This window comes from Herpailurus yagouaroundi, unplaced genomic scaffold, assembly GCF_014898765.1.
Source record: "Herpailurus yagouaroundi ecotype Mexico unplaced genomic scaffold, PumYag 29, whole genome shotgun sequence".
NCBI classification, from domain to species: Eukaryota; Metazoa; Chordata; class Mammalia; order Carnivora; family Felidae; genus Herpailurus; species Herpailurus yagouaroundi.
Genome location: NW_024412377.1, coordinates 82181586 through 82191236, shown reverse-complemented (window position 1 = coordinate 82191236; position 9651 = coordinate 82181586).

Below are 9651 nucleotides of genomic sequence, written 5' to 3'. Positions count from 1 at the left end.
CATCAGAGGATTCTTTTCTTACGTAAAGCCTGCCAGATCCCTGGTTTTGATTTGTGATTAGTCCTCATCTGAGAACACTCTTCACGACACCCAACCATTTCTCTTAACCTTAGCAGAACATGTTTCCCTCCATCATGACCCTTATGTTTAAGATAATTATGCCATTAATATTTAGAAACTGCAATCCACTGCCAGAAAGAAAATCTTATTAGACGATGAACACACAGACTGAAAGTCTGTAAGATAATGTAAACCTTTATTTGTCCTATTAAGTTATACGCCTATCAGAATTTACCCCAGGGAACAGCTGGCAGTACCTTCGTTCTCTGGTCTTCTTCCCTGTTCTCTTCTCCACTCTCCTTGGCCCCCTAATTTCTTTTCATCCATCTGCCTACCACTTGATGTCCTAGCTTCCAATTAGTTTCAGCCAGTTTTTGTTTTCTCTTTTTATCTTTTCTCACCCTCCTAGGCATCCTATGAAATTTGAAATTAACAAATCTATAAGAAAAGCAGTTCTCATGCTAAAAGGCATAACGGGACTCTATGTGTTATGCTAACAAAGTTCTTTGCTTTCTACTGAGTCTCTTCTTGGAAGAGGAATGATGAAAAAAAGACAGGGGATAATGAGATTTAAGAAAATCGCAACTTGTCACACTTATTTTATGTTTGTGACCATGTATGATAATATTTTGGGTTTTATTTAATTACCATTTTTACCCATATCTTTATGTATCATGTTATTTCAGGTAATAATGTTAGACAAAATAAATTATGTTAATGGTTATGTTCTTTAACTACTATATTCTTTTTTTTTTATAGCTCACAATAGAGTGCTCCATACTTATAAAAATTAATTAGGAAACAGTTGCAAATACCTCCAAATAGTATTTACGTAAGCTCTGCAAAATTATTTGTATTTAAAAGGCTTTAATATGGGAAAAAAGAGAATCTTTGATTTTCACAAAGCTTAGAAGAAAATGAATATTTTACACACTGTAAGTGAAGGCAGTATCAGCTTCGAGAATGAAGAGTTTTGGGGTTCAGTCAGACCCAGATTTAAATTCCAACTTTATCACCTACATACTGGGCTGTGTAAACTTGGGCAAATTATGTTTTCTAAACCTAAATTTTGTCTTTAAAAAGTTGGCAGTACTTATTTGATGGACCAATTATGTTCAGTAAATGGCAACTGTTGTCAAATATACAATAGTTATCTTGCTTTTGGAAAATTTGCAAAATTTGGGGGAAAGTCAATACTAAGTTTGCCTTGTTCACATGGGTTTCAGCCTGTTTTCATTTCTCACACAACTGGCTGGAACCATCCTAAGTAGATTCTTCCCTCAAACCTTCTTCGAACTCAAATGATACAGAGCTACTCACCTGATTTCAAGTATTACCTATCAAGTCTTTTGAATGACTTCTTTCAGAATCATCCTTGGCCCAGTCAGGGATTTGGACTGGAAGCCATCTCTTTTTGGTGCCAGCCTCACAGGTGGATGAGTTCTGTTGGTCCCAGTGCTATATTCCTCCAGTTCACAGCATGCTTTGAGACTACTTACATCTCAGGCTATGTATTAAATGCTTAGTAATGTCAAAATAATTTTAAAAATCATTATCTGAAGGAAGGATACTGACACTTACTGAAGGCCAAATAAGTACTAGTAACTGTTGTTAAAGAATAAACTGAGGGACATTAAAAAGTTTAAGTTTATTTGGACAAAAATCTATTCATATCAGGTATCACCAAACCAGAAGTGATTAGGAGCTCTCCACAGACAGTGGGTAGGGCCAAGACTTTCATAGGGAAGACGTGGAAACAAAGCAAGGAACTTATTTTGACTGTATTAGCTTAAGCGCATGCATTATTTAGGAAAGCCTAGTTGGCTGTTTGTGATTTGTTGCCTTAGATTTAAACGGCATAATCTTGAGGCATTTACAGGTTTAGGCATCGGAGGCACCTCAATCTAATGGCCTCCATGCTTAATTAATTTAACACTGTGCTAAGAGCTAGGTTATACCACTTATCTCTTAATTCTCATAACAACTGTCAGAGGTAGGAATGTTCTGAAAGCAATCTGAAAATATCAAACAATACCAATACATTGATATTACCAATACCAATTGTCATCGTGGGACTAAATCCCAATTTTTAAAAATCCTCTATAATAATTTGTATAAAAATAGTTAATGCAAGGCTCTTCAGGATGGCATAAATTGGAAGTAATTCAAATACAGGTTTCCCCTGCTATCAGAAAGAAGAGCTTCCCTATTCCTATGAAATATTTTATAAGCTGAAATGGAATAAAGCAAAGAAGCAATTATCACTAACTTCTATGGAAAATGTTTTGAGTGTTTCCAGACCAAAAATTAACCTCTCTTAGGCCTTTCCAATAGCCTAGGACACTTCTTGCTAAGTGATACACAAAATCAATTGAGGTAAAGCATAGGTGCTCAAAGACACGGTCCAAAGCTATTATGGCTGCTTGATACCGAGTGTAGTTCTGGGAAAGGAGCTTGGTGGGGCCACTGTTGCTGCTCAGGTCTGGACAGCCTCGATAACAGCTCGCCGCAACACAAACACTGAATGCTATTTTCATTTTTCTTTCCTTTTCATAAAAGTGAAAATCTTCTTTGGATTTCTTCCAGAGAGTAAAAGCAGGTAGTACTATCAAGTCTTTTATAAAAGCACAGTGGGTATAACACAAACTTTTGAAAAGTAGAGACTACCTGTACATAGCATTCATCAAATTATTGTTACCCCAACACTATGGAAAAGCTTCTGCTCTTTGTATTCGTAAAATGTGGAGTCTTTAAAAATCTAACTATGTGCATAAACTAAATTTAACAAAAAGTATGGAAAACAATTTAGTTTATAACCACCCAAAGTTATACGTACACAAACAAGGCTTAGAAAGGAAAATACTAATAAAAAGCAATGTTTATTGGGTTCTTTATGCCCCCTAAAATTGTGTCATGGCAAACAAAGCACATAAATTTTAAAAAACACTATAGAAAAACTGTTTCCATATGATTATTCACTTATGCCTAACTGATTAAATATCAAGTTTATGTCATGAAGTATAAAGTAAGATAGTATAAGATAGATAGTATAAGTAAGATAGTAAGATAGTATATCACTTTGTTCAGAGACTAGTGAAAAATTTTATATCAATAAATTTAGTGTGTAGGAGACGTCTCCACAACTACTGTTAAAGGCTCAGACAGGTCCTGATGTTGGAGAACTGACGGGGCAGACTGATACAAGCCTATGTATATACACTAGACTACAGGATCCTTCTGGAGAGAACACAGATTTAAGTACAAGGGTCAGCTCTAGCAAAGACAGTCTAGTAACGATGCCTTAATTATCTTGGGAGAAGAGTGATTCTGAGCACAGGCTGGTGTATGTCATTCAGATCCCTCCAGTAGGGATTAGGAGTAGATGGAAGGAAAGAGAGGCCATAAACATAAACATAAGCTTTCTTAAGGTAGTGAGCACAAATTAGCTATACAATTAGGGTATCCCCCACAGAAAGTAAAAGAAAAAGGGAAAGGAAGCATTTTCAGGACTTTGCCAAAGATCTTGGCTCTCTGAAAGTGTCATCACATTAGTGTGGGAGTGCATTGTGAGGATGCAGTGTCCAGAAAAGAGACAAAACTGAAACAGTGCCCAGGGAGACATAGTAGTATCCATAGAAGTAGTCACAAATGCCAACCAGATGCTACTTGCAAGGCAGCTGACCAGATTTGTTCTTAATAATTAGACACTTCGGGAATTCCCAAAAATATTTGCAGGGAAGGGAGAAGATTCAAGCCTTTGTACAGATTTGAAGTTCTGCAGGTGGGGCAAAGCCATTGAAGTATAGGTTATTGTTATTCTTGTGATCCTACTTACAATCATAAGTTGACCAAGCTTGGGAAATCCTGGGTCACAAGAGAAAATATACAGACCTTCTCATTATAGTAAGAATTAGAGACAGCTTGTGTGTCAACAGGATATTTCTAACTTAAATCATTTGAAAAATATTAGGGGAACTTATTTTGTAAAAGTAACCCTAGAGGGGAGCCTGGGTAGCTCAGCTGGTTATGCTTCCGACTCTTGATTTGGGCTCAGGTCATGATCTTAGGGTTTGTGAGTTCTGCACTGACCCCACAGAGCCTGCTTGAGATTCTCTCTCCCACCCTCTCTCTCTGCTCCTCTTCCACTCCCACTCTCTCTTTCTCTCTCAAAATAAATATATAATATTTAAAAATATGTTTAAATATTAAAAATACTAAAAATATTTAAAGATATATGTAAAAATAAATAAAAAATAAAAGTAACCATAAATAAAATTCTTCTGCAAGGCAAAAAATCATCTTTTTAATACCCAACTAAATATCTGCTATATATCTTATAAATATACATTTTTCAAAAATATTTCAAAACATATATTTACAACATTTTGTTTCCTCTGAAAAATTCTTTAATAATTCTCTTCTATAATTTCAGTAGGGTACCATTAATATTGAGTAGACTTGGAAAGCCCAATGGAAGTCTTCAAATAGTTACAGTAAAACGGCAGGACATATAGGAGACAGAAATTGCAATGTTAGCACTGCCGCCCAATTGTAGGAATTGCGGAGGTTGGTTAGATGGTAGGAAGCTGACAAGGTCAGACTTTTTGTTGGCTGTTTCCCACAACACAATATAAGCTCCATGAGTTCAGGGTCTTGGTTCACTCAAGGCTGTATTCCCAAAACCTGGACAGTGCTTTTATAATTTTACAATATTACAAAATATTTCCTGAATGAATATAATCAAGTATATTACTTATATTTCAGATGGAATGAAAAATTTTACCATTAACAAATTCGTCATGGAGCCAACCAACTGATATATAACTACAGAACACATAAGACACATTACATACATAAATACATACATACACACACATACATACAATGCTTATCACACGTTATGGGAAGAAAACTTTTCCCCTACATATGAAGCACTTTATTTTTATTTACTTTACCCATCATAGTGAATACTAACTCATGTGACATGTCCTAATTAATTAACTGATATAATTAATTCATTATGAGCTCAATCAATAAGAACTTGAAAACAGATACAACAAGAACATTTGTCTTTGATTTCCCTTTCTGCTTTTTTATTTGGTAAATAATTCTGGGTATATTCACTGCAGAACGTCTATTATTCTGTATATCTGAAAATATAAAATAAAAGTGTAGCAAGTTAATATGTATAGTATTGATAAACATGAGTAAAGTAAATGAAAATATGTAATGCAACAGAGATAAAAAGCATACATATGTAAAAACTTTCAAAATAGGTATTTTTAAGAACTAATCCCTAAAACAAAGAAATTTTAAAAAATAGCTGTATATTAAAATTTCTTCCAACACCTAAAAATGATTTAAGTCCAGTGACTTTAGAACACAGCTCAGGGGCACCTGGGTGGCTCAGTTGGTTAAGTATCCAACTTTTGATTTTGGCTCAGGTCATGATCTCACAGTTCGTAAGTTCAAGCCCCAAATCAGGCTCTACCTGCTTAGGATTCTCTCTCTCCTTCTCTCTCTCTGCCCTTCCCCTGCTTTCTCTCTCTCCCTCTCTTTCTCTCTCACTCTCTCTCAATAAACAAATAAACATTTAAAAAAAAAAGAACACAGCTCAGAACACCACAAGGACAAAAAGAACTACAACGACCTTTTAAATTTCCTTCAGTCATTTTCTCGGTAGTTTTAATATTAGTTTTGTTATTTGAAATTATGTTTCTTACAGTGCAAGATAAACACATGTTTTAGTTAATAATGTTAAGAATCAAAATTTCAGTATAAGAGAAAAAATAGACCTACTCAGGAAATAAAAGAACAAAATAAAACATTGTTTAATGTTAAAGAGAATTGAAAATGATTTTTAAGCATGCATTTTTTGTCTAGCTGTACAGACTGGAATGGCCAGAAACATTGCTAGCCCTGTAAAGAACACCCCTACTACTTATATTCTGGGCTTCAATATCATTCCCCACTATGATAAACTAGGAACTCTTGGTTTGGGCTCACATCATGATCTCACAGTTATTAGGCTCAAGCCCCACATCAGACTCCACACTGACACACACTCTCTCTCCCTCTCTCTTCCCCTGCCCTGCTTGCTCTTTCTGTCTCTCAAAATAAATAAATGAAAAACTTCAAAAAATTTTTTGAAAAGTGCTCATTGTCTTAAAAAATTATATTTATGTAAAAAACCGGAAAGGCATTTTTAAATTTTTAAATATTCACACAGTCAAATTAAACTATATTTTCTTTCTAAAGCTTCTGGTTTTTCTGTTAATAAAGTTTATCCAGGCCCTAAGTTAAACATTCAGTCTCCTAAATTTTCTTAGGTTTTCTTTCTCTAAAAAGTAACTTTTTATTAAAAAAAAATTGTTTTTTTAATAGGGGTGCCTGGGTGGCTCAGTTGGTTGAGCGACCGACTTCGGCTCAGGTCATGATCTTGCAGTTTGTGAGTTCGAGCCCCACGTCGGGCTCTGTGCTGACAGCTCGGAAGCCTGGAGCCTGCTTCGGATTCTGTGTCTCCCCCTCTCTCTGCCCCTCCCCTGCTCATGCTCTGTGTCTCTCTCTCTCAATAATAAATAAATGCTGATGGGGTGCCTGGGTGGCGCAGTCGGTTAAGCGTCCCACTTCAGCCAGGTCACAATCTCGCGGTCCGTGAGTTCGAGCCCACGTCAGGCTCTGGGCTGATGGTTCGGATCCCGGAGCCTGTTTCCGATTCTGTGTCTCCCTCTCTCTCTGCCCCTCCCCCGTTCATGCTCTGTCTCTCTCTGTCCCAAAAATAAATAAACGTTGAAAAAAAATTTTTAAATAAATGCTGAAAACAATTTTTTTAAAAAAATAAAAAAATTTTAAATAATTTTTTAATGTTTATTTTTGAAAAATTTTTTAATGTTTTATTTATTTTTGAGACAGGGAGAGACAGAGCATGAACGGGGGAGGGTCAGAGAGAGAGGGAGACACAGAATCTGAAACAGGCTCCAGGCTCCGAGCAGTCAGCACAGAGCCCGACGCGGGGCTTGAACTCACAGACAGTGAGATCTTGACCTGAGCGGGTCGGACGCTTAACCAATTGAGCCACCCAGGCGCTCCTTAATGTTTATTTTTGAGAGAGACAGAGAGAGAGAGAGCGCGCACGTGAGCGGAGGAGGGGTGGAGAGAGAGGGAGACACAGAATCCGAAGCAGGACGCAGGCTCCGAGCTGTCAGCACAGAGCCCACGTGGAGCTTGAACTCACGAACTGTGAGATCATGACCTGAGCCGAAGACGGAGGTCAACCGACTAGCCACCCAGGCACCCCTATTTAAAATTTTTTAATCCATCTATGCTTCTTCATTTTTAATAGGTTGGTATTTCCTTCCATCTGAATATCAAATTGTTTTAGTACTACTGATTAATAAACTATTGTTCTCATTGATATGAAATGCCACTATTATCACACACACATATATGTGAACTATTTCTGGACTTTCTATTCTGGTTCACAGATCTATTTCTGTCATTATAATACTGATTTGACGACAGTGACTTTATAGTATGTTTTATTTTCTGTTAAGGAAAGCATCTGCTGATCTTCTTTTTCATTCATTGTGTCTAGTGGTATTCCCTACTCCTGCCCCTCAACTTGGTGTTTCCACTAATCTCTTAGATTTTCTATGTATTCACTGACATCAAAGGGGGAAAAAGATAATTTCATCTTACTTTTTCCTGTGTCCATATCAATTATTTTATTATCTTATTTAAATACATTCACCAGGACTTCAAAACACAATGTTGAGTAATTATGATTGTTTTCAATGAAAACAGCTTCAATATTTTATTTCAATTTTTTACCAAAAAAACAACAGAAAATGTTATTCTAAATTATCTAAATCATATTTAGTTTCCCTCTATGCCCATTCTGGTTTTGTTCATTATTATTAGGAATGGTTGTGAATTTTATCAACTCCCATTTCATAATCTATAGATGTGATCACTTCTTTTTTGTTCCTCTCAATGTGTTCATATAGTAAATTCTGTATTAGCTTTCCTGATATTGCAACCATCTTTGCATTCCTGGAAAATAATGTTTACCTGATGATAGCATATTATTGCTTTGATATTTTGCTAGATTCACTTGCTCATATTTCATATACAGTTTTCATAACTATATTCCTAAATGAGATTTGTCCTTGCCTTTCTTTTCTGTGCAAACATGTGAGTCCTAAATTTATGTGACCCTGAATTGAGAAGGCTTGTATCTTTCAGAGTATTTAGTATCCCTTTTTCTTTCTTTTTCCTTTTTTAAAACAGAGGTATAGGGGCATCTGGGTGGCTCAGTTGGTTATGTGTCCAACTTCGGCTCATGTCACATTCTCATGGTTCATGAGTATGAGCCATGCATCAGCCCTGCATCTCTGCTGTCAGCACATAGCCTGCCTTGGATCCTCTGTCTTCCTTTCTCTCTCCCCCTACCCTGTTTGCACTTGCATGCTCTCTCTCTCTCTAAAATAAATAAACATTAAAACAAATCTTAAAAAGAACATCCAATGGAAAAAAGACAGTCTCTTTAACAAATGGTGCTGGGAGAACTGGACAGCAACATGCAAAAGATTGAAACTGACTACTTTCTCACACCATTCACAAAAATAAACTCAAAATGGATAAAGGACCTGAATGAGACACAGGAAACCATCAAAACTCTAGAGGAGAAAGCAGGAAAAGACCTCTCTGACCTCAGCCATAGCAGTTTCTTACTTGACACATCCCCAAAGGCAAGGGAATTAAAAGCAAAAATGAACTACTGGGACCTTATGAAGATAAGAAGCTTCTGCACAGCAAACGAAACAACCAACAAAACTAAAAGGCAACCAACGGAATGGGAAAAGATATTTGCAAATGACATATCGGACAAAGGGCTAGTATCCAAAATCTATAAAGAGCTCACCAAACTCCACACCCTAAAAACAAATAACCCAGTGAAGACATGGTTAGAAAACATGAATAGACACTTCTCTAAAGAAGACATCCGGATGGCCAACAGGCACATGAAAAGATGCTCCACGTCGCTCCTCATCAGGGAAATACAAATCAAAACCACACTCAGATATCACCTCACGCCAGTCAGAGTGGCCAAAATGAACAAATCAGGAGACTATAGATGCTGGAGAGGATGTGGAGAGACGGGAACCCTCTTGCACTGTTGGTGGGAATGCAAACTGGTGCAGCCACTCTGGAAAACAGTGTGGAGGTTCCTCAAAAAATTAAAAATAGACCTACCCTATGACCCAGCAGTAGCACTGCTAGGAATTTACCCAAGGGATACAGGAGTACTGATGCATAGGGGCACTTGTACCCCAATGTTTATAGCAGCACTCTCAATAATAGCCAAATTGTGGAAAGAGCCTAAACGTCCATCAACTGATGAATGGATAAAGAAATTGTGGTTTATATATGGACTACCACGTGGCAATGAGAAAGAATGAAATATGGCCCTTTGTAGTAACGTGGATGGAACTGGAGAGTGTGATGCTAAGTGAAATAAGTCATACAGAGAAAGACAGATACCATATATTTTCACTCTTATGTAGATCCTGAGAAACTTAACAGAAACCC